The sequence below is a fragment of the Theropithecus gelada genome, chromosome 4 (assembly GCF_003255815.1).
Source record: "Theropithecus gelada isolate Dixy chromosome 4, Tgel_1.0, whole genome shotgun sequence".
In the NCBI taxonomy this organism is placed as follows: domain Eukaryota; kingdom Metazoa; phylum Chordata; class Mammalia; order Primates; family Cercopithecidae; genus Theropithecus; species Theropithecus gelada.
The window spans coordinates 10,013,454-10,031,846 of NC_037671.1; the positions used below are offsets into that span (position 1 = coordinate 10,013,454).

At 48.4% G+C, this 18,393-nt stretch overlaps 1 protein-coding gene across 4 annotated transcripts in view; it reads left to right on the forward strand.

The window, feature by feature from the left end:
- Positions 1-11,298: 11,298 nt before the first annotated feature.
- RREB1 (ras responsive element binding protein 1) overlaps positions 11,299-18,393 on the forward strand; it is a 147,366-nt gene continuing 140,271 nt past the window's right edge. For 3 of the 4 annotated variants that reach the window (XM_025383074.1, XM_025383077.1, XM_025383076.1), the window contains exon 1: positions 11,519-11,771. The gene's annotated coding sequence lies outside the window, so the exon portion shown is untranslated. Of the gene's footprint in view, positions 11,480-11,518; positions 11,772-18,393 lie in introns of those variants that run through there. The other variant, XM_025383075.1, reaches the window with a different exon arrangement.

Sequence of the window (18,393 nt, forward strand, 5' to 3'; positions counted from 1 at the left end):
ATACACGTTATTTAGCTTCCGCTTATAAGTGAGAACAAAACATCTAATTTAAAAATACATAATATGAAGGGCTGGTGCAGTGGTTCACACCTGTAATCCAAGCACTTTGGGAGGCCAAGGTGGGAGGATCACTTGAGGCTAGGAGTTTGAGATCAGCCTGGGCAACATAGCGGGACCCCCTCTCTATAAAATATTTAAAAATTAGCCAGGTGTAGTGGTGCATGCCTGTATTCCTAGCTACTTGGGAGACTGAGGCAGGAGGATCACTTGAGTCCAGGAGTTTGAGACTGTAGTTCGCTATGATCAGGCTACTGCACTACAGCTTGTGTGACAGAGTGGAACCCCATCTCTGAAAAAAATACATATGCACAAGTACATTTTGCATATATATGTACATATATTACATGTATACATATGTATACATTACACATGTATACATATGTATATGTATGTGCATGTTACATACATGTATCTTTCACATGTATACATATTTTATATATATGTATTATACATACACTGTAATACATCTATATGTATATACAAGCTGTATGTATTTATATGCATATGTACATAGTATATATACAATTATGTACATAGTATATATACATATTATATACATGCACTGAAAAAGTATATATACAATACTTTGGTTTTTGTTTTTTGTTTTTTGTTTTTGGGATGGAGTCTCGCTCTGTCGCCAGGCTGGAGTGCAGTGGTGCGATCTCTGCTCGCTGCAACTTCCGCCTTCTGGCTCAAGTGATTCTCCTGCCTCAGCCTCCCGAGTAGCTGGGACTATAGGCGCGTGTCATCACACCCAGCTAATTTTTGTGTTTTTAGTAGAGACGAGGTTTCACCATGTTGGCCAGGATGGTCTCGATCTCTTGACCTCATGATCCACCCGCATCGGCCTCCCAAAGTACTAGTATTACAGGCATGAGCCGCCATGCCCAGCCTTACAATACTTTGTATACTATATATACTATAAAAAAAGTATATACACAATACTATGTATACTATATATACATCTTGCCTGGCCAAACAGCTGAGATTTTATTTCTTCACAGTTCTGAGGGCTGGAAGTCCGAAATCAAGGTGTGGACAGGGTTGTCCATCTCCTGAGGCCTCTCTTTTTGGCTTGCAGATGGTTGTCTTCTGTGCCCTCATGTGGTGTTCCCTTGTTTTATTTATTTATTTATTTTTTGAGATGGAGTCTCGCACTGTCACCTGGGCTGGAGTGCAGTGGCATGATCTCGGCTCGCTGCAACCTCCGCCTCCCAGGTTCAAGCGATTCTTCTGCCTCAGCCTCCCGATTAGCTGGGATTACAGACACACACTGCCACACCCGGCTAATTTTTTGTATTTTTAGTAGAGACAGGGTTTCACCATGTTAGCCAGGATGGTCTTGATCTCCTGACCTCGTGATCCGCTCCCCTCGGCCTCCCAAAGTGTTGTGATTACAGGCATAAGCCACTGTTCCTGGCCATCACTTATTTTTGTATCTGTGTCCTCATCTCCTCTTCTGATAAGGAGACCAGTCACATTGGATCAGGGCCCACCCTAAATACTTCATTTTACCTTAATCCCCTCTTTACAAGCCCTTTCTTGGCCAGGTGCAGTGGCTCACACCTGTAATCCCAGCACTTTGGAAGGCTGAGGCAGGTGGATCACCTGAAGTTAGGTGTTTGAGACCAGCCTGTCCAACATGGCGAAACCCTAGCTGGGCATGGTGGTGGGCACCTGTAATCCCAGCTACTCAGGAGGCTGAGGCAGGAGAATCGCTTGAACCCGGGAGGTGAAGGTTGCAGTGAGCCGAGGTCATACCACTGCACTCTGGCCTGGGTGACGGAGCAAGACTCTGTCTTGATCAATCAATCAATCAAGGCCCTCTCGCTAAATACAGTCACTTTCTGAGGTCCTGGGGTTTAGAAGTTCAACATACGGGTTTTGGGGGACACTTCAGCCCATCACACCTACGGTAAAGCTGGGGTCATCTGTTGACTACCTGCCTCTTCCCCTCTTCTGATCTCTAAGACACGCCTCCTCCACAAAAGCCTAAGTGGCTGCTCCATACTTTTCCTCTCACTCCCTCCCCTTCCTCATTTTCAGAGACAGGACCATCTCTGTCAAGGACCAAGTCTATTCTGGCTTCATATCTGCTCTACCTCCTCAGCCCAGTGATTGGGATTTCTGCTCCATCTTAGAGTCATTGGGGTCTGCCCCTCAAGGGCTCTGACCCTGTGTCTCCCACACTCACCCCTCCTGCTTTCCCTGCACCTGCTTCACCCCCCTGCCACCTCTCCAGACACTAAATCTGCCTCCTTCCACATCTTCAGGCCCCTCGACCACTCCCAGTTCTCGAGGTCTCAGCCCCTCCCCGCCTTATCCTCCTGGCTCCATTTGGACCTGGGCATGCCCACTTTGGCACCCAATCACATCCAGAAACCTCTGGACATCTTCTGTGGCTCTTCTGGACACTTTTGTTGTCTGCCTTGCTATCTGAATTCCAGCTGCCAGTCATCATTCCCACTGTAAGTTTCCTCCCCTCTGGGGTGCCCATAGCATTGAAAGGAAGCTGAAACAGCTGGTCTTCCACCGCCCGTTCCTGCCTTCTTCTCTCCTTACCCTCAGCCCTGGGCCCCACCCCTACTCTCCTCTATGCTGCCTTACACAGTCAAGGCCAGCAGATACCAGCTCCCACAACTTGCCTTTTCCCACTAATATTTCTCAGTGTGTTCCTACTATTCTTTTCCCCTTCTCTCTCATCTTGGAAGATGAAGCATCTCTCTTTTCCTTCCTAGGTTGATCTCTGCCTTTCCTCCTGTGCCATAGACTCTCTCACCTCCCTTCCAACATTGTTTCATACATCTCTATATGCTCCCTCTCTGGGTCTGCATTCCTTTCCTGTTGATATAAATCGTCTGGGTGGTTTAACCCTTCTAAAACCCCTTCTCCACATTCTGATACTCATAGAGATAATTTTTTTAATTAATTTTTTTTAAGAGATGGGGTCTTGCTATGTTGTTGCCCAGGCTGGTCTTAAACTCCTGGGCTCAGGGATCCTTCTGCCTCAGCTTCCTAAGCAGCTGGGATTATAGGTGTGCACCACCACACCCAGCTCCTAGAGATAATTTCCAAGGCACTGTGGAGCAGGGCTTCTCAACCCCGACACTATTAACCTTTGCGACCAGATAATTATTTGCTGTGGAGGGCTTTCCCTGTACAGTGTAGTATGTTAAGCAGCATCTCTGGCTTCTACTCACTAAATGCCATTTGCACATTTCCCACAGCTTGTGACAGCCAAAAAATGTCTCCAGACATTGCCAAACATACCCTAGGGGTCAGAATCACCTGGTTGAGACCCATTGGTGTAGACACTGAAAATGTGGACCCTATTGTGCTAGTTTATCTTTAGCCTTGCTATGCTGGGCATGTTGGAATCTACAAAATACCCAGCGACAGCTTCAGAATTTATTCTGCACATATGGAATGTAATACTTGGAGAACAGAAAGAGATTTGTACCTTATGTTCATGTGAGGGAGGGGTGATTATAAACCAAATTAGCAATACTTAAAAATGTGCACTCACTTATCCTTCTAATTAAACCCTTATAAAACAACTGCACAGACAACAATGGCCCTTCTGCAAAACTGCAGTCAGGAGGGTTTCATTTAGATTAGTCAAGACAATTATGTAGGGTTTTTTTTTGTTTTGTTTTGTTTTGTTTTTTTGAGATGGAGTCCTGCTCTGTCGCCCAGGTTGGAGTGCAATGGCGCAATCTTGGCCCACTGCAACCTCCGCCTCCCAGGTTCAAGCAATTCTCCTGCCTCAGCCTCCTGAGTCGCTGGGATTACAGACACATGCCACCATGCCCAGCTAATTTTTGTGGTAGGTATTTTTTAAATTAGTAAACTATTTGATTCTTTTTTTTTTTTTTTTTTTTTTTGAGACGGAGTCTCGCTTTGTCACCCAGGCTGGAGTGCAGTGGCGCGATCTCGGCTCACTGCAAGCTCCACCTCCCGGGTTCACGCCATTCTCCCGCCTCAGCCTCCGAGTAGCTGGGACTACAGGCGCCCGCCACCACGCCCGGCTAGTTTTTTTGTATTTTTAGTAGAGACGGGGTTTCACCATGTTAGCCAGGATGGTCTCGATCTCCTGACCTCGTGATCCACCCGCCTCGGCCTCCCAAAGTGCTGGGATTACAGGCTTGAGCCACCGCGCCCGGCAACTATTTGATTCTTAATAGGCTAACAACAGCAACCATGACAGCAACAATAAAAAAGTGTAGGCTTCAGGGTCAGGCTACCTGGTGTGCATCTCAGTGCTCCCCCTTCCCAGCTGGGAGATGTTGGGCAGTTGAGGAACCTCTCTGCTTCAGTTTCATCAGCTGCAAAATGGGGATGGTAATGGCACCCACCTGAGTGAGGGTGGAGGGCACAGAGTCAGACTATAAGAGATGGCCCTGGAGCAGGGCCTGGGCAGAGTCAGTCCTTCAATAAATGCTAACTGCTAATGGTCGCTGCTATTGTTATTTTTCTTTCTTTCTCTTCCTTTCTCACCTAAGTTTATGCCAGAGCACAGGGCCTTCACTTCCTCTTCTTCTACTCACTGTTTAACCCCTTGCTTTCTGGCCCCTGCCTACCATACTCACATGAACTCACTTTCTCAGCTCTCAGCCTTTGTTTCTGCCACTTGCCTTGGTTTCTCTTTGTTTGTTTGCTTTTTGCATACGTTTAAGGGGTAGAGGTGCAGTTTTGGTACATGGATATATTGCACAGTGGTGAAGTGTGGCCTTTTAGTGTAACCATCACCCGCATGATGTACATTGTACCATTAAGTACCTTCTCATCTCTTACCCGCTGCCACCCTCTCACCCCTCCAAGTCTCCAATGTCTATTATCCCACATTCTGTGTGATTTCTGTGGTTTAATGCTGTGGGCCACCTTTTCCCTTAGCTGTTCTGCTTCGTTAGAGGCAAAAGAGAAGGAGCTCTTATCACTCCCTCTTCTTTTGCCACTGAATTGCAGGCATTTCCTTGGGTCCTGCCCTAGCCTTTCATTGTCCATAGTCTCTTTACCTAGATGTGTCTTTAGGCCTCCCTCCTGAGTTTCCCTCCTCTCCAATTCCACAACTCGCACCCTCCTCCATGACTCATGCCACTGGAGAATGGACCCACCCTCCATCCAGTTATCCAAGGCCAAGCCCAGAGAATCGGCCTTCTTAACCCCACGACTTCTCACTCCACAACCAACAGGCACCAAGCCTTGCAGACCTGTCCCCTTGACATCTCCTGTCTTTGGTCCTTCCTGCACTGCCATGGGTCACGCTCACTGCTGCGGCAGCTTCACCTCTTTTGTTATCACACACCTTTGTCAGTGCCCCAGATGGATTGTTTCCTTTTCTCTCATAACTCAGTTGGTCAAGTTCTGTTGATTCTATGGCCTAATTATGTCCCAGATGAATCTATTCCTCTCCAACCCTACAGCCAGTGCCTCCCTAGGTCCTTATTCTTGCTTAACTAAATTCTTCTATTACTATTAATTCCTAACTCCCCCTCCTGCCTCGTCCTGCCATCCTCCAGACCATCCTCCACGGTGCCCTCCTCCATGAGCCCTTTCACGGCCTCACCGCTGGATAACGTCCAAGTCCGCTGTGCATAGCGCTCTTGGCGATCTGGCCCACTGGCTACTCCTGCAGCCCCATCTCTGGCTGCCTCCCCTCCTCCCTCCGCTGCTCCAGCTCCAGAGGGTGGTATTTGCAGTTCAGGAAACTGACCTTGTTTTACGCCTCTGTGCCCTTGTGCTTGCAGCTCCCTGCCCACTCTGGCTGGAGTGCCCTGCCCCCTCCTCTCTGCCTGGGGACACCTACACAGCTGTGAGACCTCATCCAAGTGGCCTTCTCCAGCATCCACACCTTTTTTCTTCATGATCCTCTTCCACAGCTTAGCTCTGTTTTCCATTTATTTCTACCTCCAGGCTCAATATCACCTACTCTGTCACCTTCCACCTCAAATGGGCTCCCCTTCTCCCTGACTTGCTCATTTTTGTTCTTCTGTCAGCTACCTAGCTAAGACCCAGACATCATCTTGGCCCTGACTTCTGCACCTCACCCCCCATCCCTTGTTCCCCCTCCATTACAGGTCTACCGGTTGCTTCTCTGTGAGTTCTTCCTCTGAAGTGCTTCTTGACCTCCTCTACCTTCACCCTAGTTCAGGCCCTTGGTACCCAAGCTTTCCCATGGCCAATATTCAGAATTATTCGTGGGACAGGCTCAGCTTATTTACCTTTTAGTCTCATCACCTATAGTACATTCCTGTAAATGTTATATTCAGCCAAGCTATAACCCTTACTGGTCTCTGAGTGGGACCCATAATTTGTTACAACTGTGCTCTTGCATCTGCTGCTGTTTTTAATTCCCAATCTTCATCTTCTTCATCTACTGAATTTCTAGTCATTCTCCATGGCCCAAATCCATTACTTTCTCTTCCATGAAGCTTTCCCTGATCACTCTTCTTAGAATTGATCTTGGCTGGGCGCAGTGGCTCACAACTGTAATCCCAGCACTTTGGGAAGCTGAGGTGGGCAGGAGTTCAAGACCCAGCCTGACCAACATGGAGAAACCCCGTCTCTACTAAAAATACAAAATTAGCTGGGCGTGGTGGCACATGCCTGTAATCCCAGCTACTCACAAGGCTGAGACAGGAGAATTGATTGAACCCGAAAGGCAGAGATTGCGGTGAGCCGAGATCACACCATTGCACTGCAGCCTGGGTAAAAAGAGCGAAACAAACAAAAAAAAAGGTCACCCTGGCCAACGTGGTGAAACCCCGTCTCTACAAAAATATAAAACTTAGCTGGGCATGATGATGGGCGCCTGTAATCCAAGCTACGCAGGAGGCTGAGGTGGTAGAATAGCTTGAACCCAGAAGGCAGAGGTTGCAGTGAGCCGAGATCTCGCCATTGTACTCTAGCCTGGGCAACAGAGCGAGACTCTGTCTCAAAAAAAAAAAAAAAAAGAAAGAAGTGATCTCTTTGCTCTGAACTCCTAGATTTTGTATGTATTTAATTTTTTTATTATTATATGTTAGACTATGTCTCAAAAAAAGTGATCTTTGCTCTGAACTGAATTTTGTATGTATTTGATATTATATGTTGTTTTGCATTTCATGGATTATGTCATGAGGATGCAGAGATTAGATTGCAAGCTCTTTTAAGGCACAGATTATAAATTACTCATTTTTGTATCAGTTCTCCACTACAGAACCTAGCACAATTCCATATATGTCTATACAGCTCAGCTTTATTGGGATATAACTCACATACCATAGAATTCACCCATTTAAAATGTACAATTCAATGGATTTTTAGTATATTTAGAGTTGTGCACCCTAACCACAATCAATTTTAAAACATTTTAATTTTAATTAATTTTAAGTTTTCTGAGACAGGGTCTCACTCTGTCACCCAGTCTGGAATGCAGTGGCACAAGCATAGCTCTCTGTACCCTTGACCTACCAGACTTAAGTGATTCTCCTGCCTCAGACTCCCAAGTAGCTGGGACTATAAGCATGTGCCACCACGTCTGGCTAAGTTTTAAATTTTTTTTTTTTCCCTTGAGACAGTGTCTTGCTCTGTCGCCAGGATGGAGTGCAGTGGCGCCATCCTGGTTCACTGCTGTCTCCGCCTCCGCCTCCTGGGTTCAAGGGATTCCCCTGCCTCACCCTCCCGAGTAGCTGGGACTACAGGCACGCACCACTACGCCCGGCTAATTTTTTTTTTGTATTTTAGTAGAGACGAGGTTTCACCATGTTGGCCAGGATGGTTTTTGTTTGTTTGTTTGTTTGTTGTTTTTTGTGTTTTGGAGTCTCGCTGGAGTGCAATGGCGCCATCTCAGCTCACTACAACCTCCGCCTCCTGGGTTCAAGCGATTCTCCTGCCTCAGGCTCCCAAGTAGCTGGGATTACAGGCACCTGCCACCACGCCAGGCTAATTTTTTCTATTTTTAGTAGAGATGGGGTTTCGCCATGTTGGCCAGGCTGGTCTCAAATCCCTGGCCTTAAGCGATCCTCTGCCTTGACCTCCCAAAGTGCTGGGATTACAGGCAGGAGCCACCTTGCCTGGTCTACGCTGTTGTTGTTTTGTGAAGGGGAAGCAAGATACTTCTTATATGGCAGAGTGAGAGGGAGTGAGAGTGGGAGAGGGGAAAGGGGAAGAGGAGAGGTGGAAAGAGGAGGGAGGAAGGAGGAGTGGGGAGAGGGGTAGTCTGGCCTACTACATTTTTAGCATCCCAAAAAGAAACCCCACATGTTAGCAGTCAATCCCCACTTCTCCCTAGCCCTCAGTTCTAGGCAACCATTAATCTACTTTCTATCTCTATCAATTTGCCTATTCTGAACATTTCATATAAACGGAATCATCCATTATTTGTCCTTTTGGATCTGACTTCTTTCATTTAGAATAATGTTTTCAAGATTCATCCATGTTGTATTATACATCAGTACTTCATTGCTTTTGATGGTGGAATAACAGTCTATGTATGGCTATATCACATTTTGTTTATCCATCCACCAACTGATGAATATTTGAGTTGTTTCCACTTTTTGACTATTATGAATAGTGCTGCTATGAATATTTGAGTACAAGTTTTTGTGTGGACATATGTTTTCATTTCTTGTTTATGTACCTAAGAGCAGAATTGCTGGGTCATATAGCAACTCTATGTTTAACATTTCGAGGAACTACCAAGCTATTTTTCAAAGTGGCTGCATCATTGTACATTCTCACCAGCAATGTATGAAGGTTTCAGTTTCTCCATACTTTCTTCAACCCTTATTGTCTGTTTTTTTATTATAAACATCCTAGTGGGTGTGAAGTGGCATCTCATAATGGTTTAGAGAGCATGACTCTTGAACAGGTGGTTTGATGGCCATGTTTATTAATTAGCTAGAAATGAGAAACACAGGGCCCAGCATGATACTCCAATTTTTAAAGTATAACTTGGAATAGGCTGGGCACAATGGCTTACACTTATAATCCCAGCAATTTGGGAGGCTCAGGTGGGATAATCACTTGAGCCCTAGAGCCTGAGACCAGCCTGGGCAACATAGCAAGACCTCCTCTCTACTAAAACTTTTAAAATTAACTAGGTGTGGTGACATGCACTGTAGTCCCAGCTACTTGGGAGGCTAAGGGTGGAGGATCACTTGAGACCAGGAATTCAAAGCTGCAGGGAGTCGTGATCCTACCACTGCACTCCAGCCCGGGCAACAGAGTGATGTCTGTCTCAAAAAAAAAAAAAAAAAAATTAAAAAAAGTTGTAGTAAAACTGTTTTCAGTCTTTTTTGTTGCCAGTATTTTCTAGATGGCATTATACAGGTGGCAATTTGTCATGAACATTCATATATAGCATTGGAGATTTGCTAAATTATGCATAAAATTTCAATTTTGATATTTTTCCTATTCAAAACTTATCCCTGAATGGGGAGACCAGGAAAGGCTAGCTCCTGAATCAGAGGCAAAGTGAGTAAAGTAGCATTCCCCACAGGGCCCTTCCTTCGCCCTCACTGGAACACATTACAACTTAGAAACACGAGACACCTATTCTGTGATGGCTATGTGAACTATCACTCCTGTCTAGAGACATGCCCGTGTCCTCCACGACGGGCCTGTCTTCAAAAAACCATTTGATAATACATTTTGGGGCGGCGGAGTTCGGGGAGGCTCAGAAAAATGCAACTGCTGAAATTTCTCTGGATGGAGTTTTCTTCAGTAAACAGTAGACCTTGGGAAACATAACAGGTTCCGAAAACTTAATTTGGATGAAAGTCAGAGAAACAGCCAGCTGAATCAGCTCCTTTTTGGGCAGTGGTTTAGCCTACTTATCTCATATCAGACCTAATGGTCCAGCTGCTTTTCCTTGGTTCCAAAGAGTTCTGTTCTGGCCAGGACCCATCCCGAGTCAGACACTTCTGTCTGCAGCCCTGAAAGCTAGAGGTCAATGGAAGGACTCAAATTAAAGGCCCACAGTGGGGCTTACAACTCTCCATGGTGTTCAAGCCTTCTCAGAGGAGCTGGTGTGGTGGAGCCAGGGTCAAAGGTCATAGTAAATAGAAAGTAGCCAGCTTTCTGCCTGCATAACATCATCTTGCCTAACCAGACCCAAACGCTTAATTCTACTGTAGTATTCTTTGGACATTCTTCTTTAGAACTAGGGGGGCGGGGGGTGTTTATTTTCAACAACCACAATCATCCTTATCTGTCTGAAGATGTTTCCAAAGGCCGAGAACAGACCCCTTTCAGAACCTCGGTAGCAGAAGTATTAACAGTTGGAAACATGTCAGCTGCTTTATGGAGGAAGCACAGCCCAGGCCTGGTTTCTCTGGGCTCCGTGATAACTTGGGGCAAGGCAGCCAGTGTGAAGCGTAGTGGCAGGAGCTAGAGAGATGGAGAGCGGCTCCGAGAAGGGCCCCTGCTTTTCAGAGTTGAAACAGGAGCCCTCTGAGAGAAAGAGATACTGCGTGTGGCTTCTCTGAAGCCTTGGAGGGCGACGTGGATGACACAGCATCAGCCATTCCATCGCGGGGTGGGGACACAGTAGCGGCAGGAGCCGTCCTCAGCCCCTGGCGGCCACGCAGTTCCCCGCTGAAGCATCCTTTGTGGGGTGTGGGTAAGGGAAGGGGACCAAAGTCGAGTCGGAGTTGAGTTTGTTAGACGGCGAGCACGCTCAGGGCGGCAGCCCGAGTAAGAAGGATGGCCCCGGGAGAGAACAGCTCGAAGCCAGGGGCGGGGTGAAGCGCCTGCTCCTTAATCTCCTGCCCCATCATCCACTCGCCCCACCTGGATGCAGAGCGAGGACCGCGTGGAAAGGAAACGGCTCGGGCGGGGCTCCACTTCCCAGATGCCTCGCAGACCCAGAGGGGCGGCGCCAGGCCAGGGACCCCGAGCCCCACGCCCCCCATCCCCCCAACCCCAGCGCCTCCGAGGCGCCCCTCTCGCAATTCCGGGGCATCACCGTGTCTCCCCCGCCTCCGTTAAAATAGTGAAACAAACTGCGGAGTGAAGTGATGGAAAGCCGGGGGCGGGGAGTCGCCCGCGGCGAGGGGCTGCAGGGGAGGGGGCGCGGTGGCCGAAGAAGGTGGCCTGCGAGCAAAGGGACGATTGGGATCGCGCTCAGTCGCGGCCTCCCGGACCCTTACCCTCGGGCAGCCCGGCCCTCCCATGGCCCGGGGCGCCTTGGGAGGGCGTAGGGCAAACCTGGGGCTGCGGTGGGGGGTGGGGAGGGGACTCCACCTCCATCCTTCCCGGGATGGCAACTGCGGTCATCCTGCTAAAGTCGGGGCGGGGGCGGCGGTGGGGACAGGCGGGTACCGCGGTCCTCCCCCTCACTCCCCCAGTCCGAGCGCCGCCGCCGCCGCCGCGGCCGCTCAGTAACACGTCCCCAGGAGACTCGCAGGAGCAACACGTGATGTGTCTACTTATCAGGGTGAGAGGGGGAGAGCGAGACTCCGAGCGTGCGGGCAAGGAAGCTGGGCGGGGGGCCGAGACGGGGGCCGGGACGACGGCTGGGGCGCTGGGGTCGCCAGCTCCTCGCCCACCTCCCTCCCTGTGGGAGAAGAGGAGGAGGGGAAGTGACTGCGGAGTTGATGAACTTTGCACATCCAGAAACGCCATTTTGATTCCTTTTCCGGAACAAGTTTGCATCTCTCCTCGGTCTCTCCCTGAAGCCCACCGGTCCCCAACGCATCATGCCTGGGAGCCAAGCGTCCTGCCCGGCCGTAAGTACGTGCCCCGGGTTCCGACTCGCGGTACTCCGGCGGCAGCGAGACATCTGGGGCACAGCCGGAGCGACCTTTTAAAGAACTTTGGGGATGGGGAGGGTGAAGTCTGCAGAGCGCGTTGTACTTTAGAAACTCGGCGCGTCCCGCAGGCGGGGACCCGCACGCCCCACGCCGCGCAGCGTGCGCTCGGGCTGGCGGGGCGGCCAGGGATGAGCCGGGCAGCCCTCTCCCCTCGGGCTGCGCGCCGGGCCGTTCCTCCTCCTCCTCCTCCTCCTCCTCCTCCTCCTCCTCCTCCTCCCCTTCCTCCGCTCTTTTCCCTTTCCCGAGCCGCTGGCTCTGCCAACCAGCTCCCAGCGCGAGCCGCCGCAGCGCCCCGCCAGCAGGACCTGATGCGCATCCATATTAGCCGTCCGAGCGCAGGAATCCGGCCCGACCCGCGCCGCCGAGTTTATTTTTAACCAGCACCGCCGGGACTCGGATGGTGCGCGCACCGCCGGCCAGAAACATCTTCCCAGCGCTGCTCTCCATCTTCCGCCCTCTCTCCCTCGACATCCTCCCCCCCATGTGGGAGGGGAAACTTTTCTCCTACATACTTTCGAGTCCCTTTCGGGCCGGGAAGCGCGGAGATGACGGCGCCCGCCCTCCCGCCGCCGCCGTAAGGTATCCGAGGGTGCCGGCTTGGGGGTGTCTGCTCGGGGTGCTCGAGCGGGGGTGCCTGCTCGGGGCTGCTTGGTGGGAGCATCCGCCGCGCCCTGCTCTGCGGACTTTGATCCTCCCGGGCGGACGGCGCCGGCCGGGAGGGGGCCGCGGGCAGCCCCGCGCCCTCGCCGGTTCCCGGCTGGAGGTCGTGGTCACGCCGACCACTGCCCCGGGGGACCAGGGGAGGAGGGGACCGGGCCCGAGCCGTGCGGGCACGTATTGTTCCCTCGCCCTTCCGTTGGCGGGGTGCGTTTTTTCGTGGGAGCCCTCGGTGTGGAGCTAGCCTGCCTCGCGGGCGGGGGAGGGGGTGGGGGGCTCGGCGCCGTCACGAGCACAGGAAGGAGGCCGGGAGCATCCGAGGCGGGGCCGGCTGCCGGGGCCCGCTCCACCGCCCAGCTGTGGAGCGCGCTCGGAAACTTTTGTCCGCCGCCCGCTGGACCAGTTTTTTGCGAGTTCTGGGGCTTCCCTTCCTCCTCCCATCCCGGCCCCCAGCGTCTAGCTGGGTGGGGGCAGGGGGCCCGTTGCTGCCCCCCCCTACTTCCCGCACAAGCCTCGGGCCGGGCCCCCCGCGCCCCCGCCCCGCTCGCGGTCTCTTAGGAAACTGCGACCTTAATGGTTGCTAAGGAGCAGGGGAGGTCCTTCCCGTCGCCGACCCCCTCCCTGGGAAGCGGCGTGTTTTCTGGACCGGGCCAAGGGCGCGTCGAGGATGTGACCTGCTCCGCGGCCGCGCGTGAGTGCGGGGCGCGTCGGCTGAGCCCACGGGTTGGCTAGGCCGCCTTCCTCTCCGGGCGGGGCGGGGAGCTGGGGGACGCGGGGACCCCACGGGGTGCGGGCCCGGGCCGCTTGACAGGCGCCGCGTGCAGCTCGCGCCCCTCGGCCGCCGTGCATCCGTGATGGGTTATAAAAGAGGAGGAAAGTATTTCTCCTTGCTCAGCAGATTTGCCCTCTCTCGCTCCTTACTGGTTAGGAGATAGAACGTGAGCCCAGATCCGGACAAGCAGTTCACATTCCATTACGAAATTCTACACGGCTTCAGAGCCAGCAGCAGCACACATTCGGGGCACTTTGGAGGGGTTTAAAACGTCTTTTGAGGATGCTCCTGCTGCTGCTGCTTGTGATGGTGGTGGATGTGGAGACAGACAGAAGGGTGAATAAAAAAGTATAACGTTTTGGTATGTTGAAAAACCTGTCCGGGGGTTTTCATTAGTAGAAAATTGAACCCTCTTTTAAGAGTTTAGATTTAAGCTTAGCTCTTTAAAAGCCAGTGGGAATAAAGTTTGCCTGTTGAATGGTGTTGCTGGAAATAGCGAGGAATTTCTGTCTCTGCAATGGCAGAGTTTCTAGTGCATCCCCATTATTTTTGAGACTTTTTTCCCCTTTATATATGTAGTGGACCCTGCATATGTGCGAGTTGATTCTGAAATAAGTTTAATTGAAGTGGAGTGGGGAAAAGAGAACTGCCAAGAAAAGAATGTGGTTTAGTTTTGTTTTTTCACACCCATGAAAATCATCCTCTAGATTTGGTACTTTTTCAAGTAGGCAGGTATAGTTTCTAAGACATATTTCAACCCGGAAGTCTGAGTTAGAGGCCAAAGTGTTGGCTAAAACCTCTTTGAAAAACAAACGTTGAGTTCTGTACTATCTTCAAGAGTCCACAGAACTTTTGAAGGAATGGGTTCGAGCTACTCTACAAGTAATTTATACAAAGACGGATCACTAATTTTAGGGGTGGTGTGTGCGCGCGTGTGTGTATGTATGTGTTTACCTCTGCCCTTTGGAGGGAGCTTTCTGGGTACCCGCTGATGGGTCCTGCTTTGATGTGCTTTGAGCTTTGGTTACACTGATGTATTAAACATTTGAATGACTTTAATCAAGTTTTAAATGTGTTAAAAAAAAATACCTTTCCCCCAGTTTTACAAAAGAAAGGGAGAGAAGAACTCTTTGATTTAGTTATTTGCTTAGCTTGTGCTCCATTTTAGGTTAATGAATTTGCATTGTCTTTGTCTTAAAAATACTGCTAAACTGGTTGCATTTTAGAATGTCTTGTTTTAAAAGAGGATTTGCTGGATGTGTAATACTCTTAAGAAATGCTGCTGATGCTTACTGTTATGTGAAATATCATTCTCTGGGTTTTTGTAGATACTGCTTTATTTCTCATCAGAAAATGAGACGCTAAGCTCTTATGGCAGACAAGTGTTTGTTATGTGGTGGGGAACATGCGTCTTATTGAGCTGGTACAGGTGGTGCATCCATTCCTAACTAGTTACATATTCCAGCAAGCGACCTTTTGATTGAAGGGTCTTTTAAATTTCTTCAGGCAGACTCCCAAGGCCTTATTTGTATCCAACACAGGTACAACACGTTGAAGGAAGAAAAGAAACCTACATTTATTAGTCCAGCATCTGATCAACAGCAGTTTATTGGTTACCTGCTGTGTGCCAGGCACTGTACAGTGTAGCTGCCTTAGGTCGTTTTTGCTCTTCAATTTTGAGCTGTTGTGTTATTCCACTTCTGAGGTCAGTTTGGAAGTCTTTGCTTGCTATCTTATACTCACTTGCTAACATCGTTTATCACCTTCAGCTAAGGAAATGTCCCAGTTAATGAAGTTTTAAAATGCTACCCTTTTAGGATTTTGCACGGCATAATTAATACAAATTTAACTCCTATAAAAATTGGTTAAATATATTCTTTGGAAACAGAAGTGAATTCTTTTGATGTTTCTATTCATTATCCTTCTGAAAAGTAGGTGGTGCTTAGAAGGTCATAGGATAAGGGTTGCTAAGCAGCTAAACAGAAGGATGCTAAAATTAACCGAAGCATTTTTGAAAGGGAATCCTTCCCTGTTTTACATTATTTACTGGGTTTAATTAATTTCTGAATCTTCTGTGCCCGGGAAGGTAGGATGTTAAGTTTGTTTTGGTTTTGTTATATTTAAATAATCTCTTTCTTTTGTAAGTGTCTTTAATTGAAGTTCAGTACTCTATGACCAGCCTTGTGGTGTTGGATGGCAGCTTGTCTGGTGGACTTCTTGACTATTACCAATGTGTTCAGGTTGAACCTTCCTGAGGATTTGTGTGTATAGTACCCTCTTATTTCTAGTAATAATAACTGATTCCTTGGTTTGTTTTGGAAATTCTACATAATCCATAAAGTTATGTCTTTCTTTTATTCCACATCAAACAGATTTGTATTCAAAGATAGAAATGCAATTTAGTATCAATTCAAAGTATGCAATGTAGTCTGTCCTGATAAGGGGACAATAGCTTTCTTTCCCCCTTTACTGAGATTACCATTCCCTTAGATTAGGTTTTGATAGGGCTCCTCCTCCATTTCATTCCACCTCCCTGATGCAGCTTATTCCACCCAGTTCATGGATATCTTTTTAAAAATAATTATATTAGGTTCAGAGTATCTTTGGAAGGACTGGCCAAATGTTAGAAAACAAAAATAGGTATGATGTATATTACATTTCTGCCATAAGTATGTTCAAGTATCTCGAAGTTTTTCAGCGAGATAAAATGGTTGAAATCTAATTGAAGCCATGATTGGTAATTATCATCTCTTGGCTGAATGGTAAGCCTGTTGTAAGCCAAAAGTTTCCCTGCTTCAAGGTTAATTTGTGTACATCTGACCTATTGAACAGGCAGTGTTGAGTCATATTTTTTTATATCCAAATATGATTAAGAAGTTGATAAATGAATTTTCTTTCTGTTTCTTTTCTCTCTTCTTTCCTGATTTAGGGAGTGATTTTTGGGTAGAAGTAGCCATGGCACTTTTCAAAGAGCAAGGGTCAGACAGTGATTTCTACACAGGGTGAGGGTTGCAGGGACCTCGCCTTATGTCAGAGGGAAAAGGTACACTCTATGAAAGCCAGAGGGAAGCATACGGTGTGCTCTCTGAAATGCATCACTTAGTTTTAATTTCCCCCGTCCCATAGAAGGCAGAATACAGAAAAGAAGACTGCTGATGTTTTCATTACCACGGAGGTAAAAGAATGAGGAAGGTGGAGAGGGGTTTTTACTTTTATGTTCCCAGTCCTGTCGGCAGTGTCACCGACTGTGTTCCCCTCAGTTTCTCTTGTCATGTTCCCTGGTGTTCAACGTGGTCTGAACTGCAGCCGAGTGTAGCTGGGGATTGCACTCTGCCGTTGGCAGTGGCGCGTTGGGGTGAAGCGGATGAGGAGGAGGAGACTGGGAGTGACTGGTGCATCTTGCTTTTGGTGGGACTTCAAGGGTATTGAAGTTAGCCAGTCTGCCCACCAGTAAAGGTGGCTGCCTGTGAATAGGTGCTTCAGACAAAAGCAGTGGGAGAGGGTGGAGACTGTTTGTTCAGTGTGATTCAAGCAAGTAATGCTAAGAGAATTCGAAAACCTCTGTAAAGTCCCGGGACTGGGTACTGACTGCTCCTGCAGGGATTCACCTGAGGGCTTGCAGACATCATGAGGGTGGGTGGAGAAAGAGAATGAAAACCCCCACAGGCATTGTCAGACAGCCAGACTGAAGAGAAAACGTCTCAGTGGGGGTAATTAGATAAAGCTTTTAAATGCTCTATTTGTTTTTCCCTAGCTTGCTTGGTATTTCATCTCTTTTTCACCCTTTTCAGAGACTATAGGATAGGATTGTTATAAAAGTGTGTGATACTTCTGGTGGTTTAATCACTTTAAAAGTTTTCTTTTTCATTCAGATATGCCTTCTAGGGCTTAGTTAATTTCACCCTGCTTATGTGGAGGCCTTTAGCAAAGATTCCATGTTTATGCTTAGAGGAACACTAAGAGAGTTGGGTGGGTATGTTGACCCATTTTACAGCTGCGCTGTGGTCCACCCAGGGACTGATAATAAATCAAACTTGGAACCCAGAACTCCTAACTCCAGCCTAGCCCTGTAGAACAGCTGCTTTTTAGAGTCAGCTTGACCTCAAGAGGACTTAGCAGCATTAAATATATACTGCCTATTTATCTCCTTGTGTATGGTGTGTGTGTGTTTTAAATAAGACTAGATCCTTTTCAAAATAAACCCAATTGAGTTTGAAGGTATAAGGAAATTTTAAAAAGCACTCTTGCTCTTGGTAGCATTTCTGTTGATGAATGTGGTGATACCCATCTTTTTAGTAGCCTTTCTACCTCATGAGATTGTTGTAAGAACAAAGTAAATGTTCCAGAAAGTCAAAATCTATAAATGGAAGAAAGTGGTATATTTTGAGCTCAGGAAGCTTTGTGGGTATCCATTCTGGATTTCCTTTCCAGAATTTTGCACACCTCCATTACCTTAGTCAAATTTTGCCTAGGAGTCTATGTTCAAATTGGGGAAACGCAGCACTTTTTGTTTTTAGTGCTGGGAGACTAACTGAACTAGCAAATTCTTAATGTGGTTCACTTAGGTGAGGCGGAGTCTCACTCTCACCCAGGATGGAGTGCAGTGGCACAATCTCGGCTGTCTGCAACTCCACCTCCAGGGTTCAAGCGGTTCTTCTGCCTCAGTCTCCTGAGCAGGTGGGACTACAGGCACACACCACCAAGCCCAGCTAACTTTTGTATTTTTAGTAGCGACAGGGTTTCACCATGTTGATCAGGCTGAGGGATGAATTTTAAGGAAAAAGCAGATGACAAGCTTGGGGCTTATTCTGAAGCAGTGGTTCTCAACCTGGTGGTTTTGCCCCCAGGAGACTTTTGGCAATGTCTGGAGACATTTTTAAGTGTTTCTGGGGAGGGGGGGTGGCAGGGGTGAGTTGCTACTGGCCTTTAGTGCATAGACCCCAGAGATGCTGCTCCACATCTTAGAGTGCACAGAACACCCCCCATATGTCAGCAGAGCTGAGGTTGAGAAAGCCTGCTTGAAAGGTATGGTAGTCGTGGCCTGGGTCTCATCTGCAAGTCCACTGGGTGCACTCCCTGTATTGCATGTGATATATTTATAAATCTGAA